Source organism: Octodon degus, unplaced genomic scaffold (genome assembly GCF_000260255.1).
Source record: "Octodon degus isolate 3935 unplaced genomic scaffold, OctDeg1.0 scaffold00044, whole genome shotgun sequence".
Taxonomy (NCBI): domain Eukaryota; kingdom Metazoa; phylum Chordata; class Mammalia; order Rodentia; family Octodontidae; genus Octodon; species Octodon degus.
The window spans coordinates 298192-299713 of NW_004524620.1; positions in this window are offsets into that span (position 1 = coordinate 298192).

The following is a 1522-nucleotide window of genomic DNA, read 5'->3' on the forward strand; positions in this document are numbered from 1 at the left end:
ACCTCATGGTTTTGCTCTACAAAAATCCCTAGAAAAGACAGATTCTTGGGCAACCTGCTCAGATCCGTTTCTGTCCTTCTCTCAGACAGGAGCTTTCTTTTCCCCAATAAATCTATTCCGCTCTTAGCCTCCGCTTGTTCTTAAAATTCCTTCATCGGTTTTAGAGAATATGAATTCAGCCCAGGTATCTTTCAGGTCGGTTCCCTTATGGGAGTTTCTTTCCCTTATATCACAACAAACCCAGGGAGATATGCAAAACAAAGCTCTGAACCCCTGAGTACAGTCTAGTAACATCCTGGTGAATAGCGAATCAGAAGGCCTTCTAGGAGAGACAGGAGCACAAGTGGAACAGAAACTAGCCAGGCCTCTGAAAGCCTGCCCACAAGAGCAGCTCTTCCCCAAGCCCTTAAATGATCGGGCTCTAAAAATCTACTGCCTAATTCCTGATGCTTGAAATGGGGAGCAGGGAGCAGAGCCTCCAACACCTGAGAAGCAAGATCTGACTCCCTCAGGGTCAGGGCTCCTCCTGGGAAGACACAGGAAAGTCCCAGATGACCCACTGGACAAAAGATCACTGTGGAACAAGTGATCCTACTTGTGCTTCATGTGAGTCCAGAGCTTCCCAGCTGCAGAGGGAGCATGCCTTCTGCCAGCCAGAGCAGGAAAACTTCAGGTAGCACGCAAGGCTGGAGATACACCAAGGCAGAAGAAAGAGCCACCACCCTTAAGACAGAACACTGGAGGAGACCCTCGGGAGTAAATCCTCCCCATGCCTGTCACTAATGAGGGAGAAATGGAGGCCACTAGGAAGTGGCTCTGAGCAAGATTTAATATTAACCAATTAGCTTGCGTGTTTACTTGTGAGTTTGCCAAGGCCCAGGGCAATGGACTCACAGAAAGTGAACTTGTGTGAGTCATTGGTCCCACTGAGGCCTGTAAAGTGGGTGAAGCCTTGAGACCTCAAAGGAAAAAGACTAGGCCATCCCTAAGGCTGCCTGGCTCCAACCTCAGTTATCTAGATAATGACATAGCTGCGGGCATCTCACTGGGGAAGGTCTCCCTGGAGGTAACATAGTTCCCCTAAATTAGCCTCATGTATTACTTGGAGAAGCCCCTGAAGGGACTCCCAAGTCCTGCCCAGAGCCCTGCATTTTCTTCCGCCCTCCTTTGTTTGAAAAGCTAGCAAATACAGGTGCCCACCCACAGCCCAGAGAACTTCTTAGTTCTAAACTCTAGAAAATACCTGTGAGACAATCATCCACCCGAGAGACAGCGCGGCAGCAACTGGCATGTCGTTACAAGCAGCCCATATTCAGAAGACCAGAATGACAGGCACTACAAGCATGGACCTACGATTACAGATTGCCATCTGCAGTGCAGTTGCTTGGTTCACCGGTGTCTGTATGGAACTAAACAAAAAAGGGGATACAGATGAATGTCCATTTTGCATCTGTGTATTCAAAATGGTTAGGAGAGATACATAGTTACATTCTCTTAATGAATAGAGGGATTTGTTCTAATA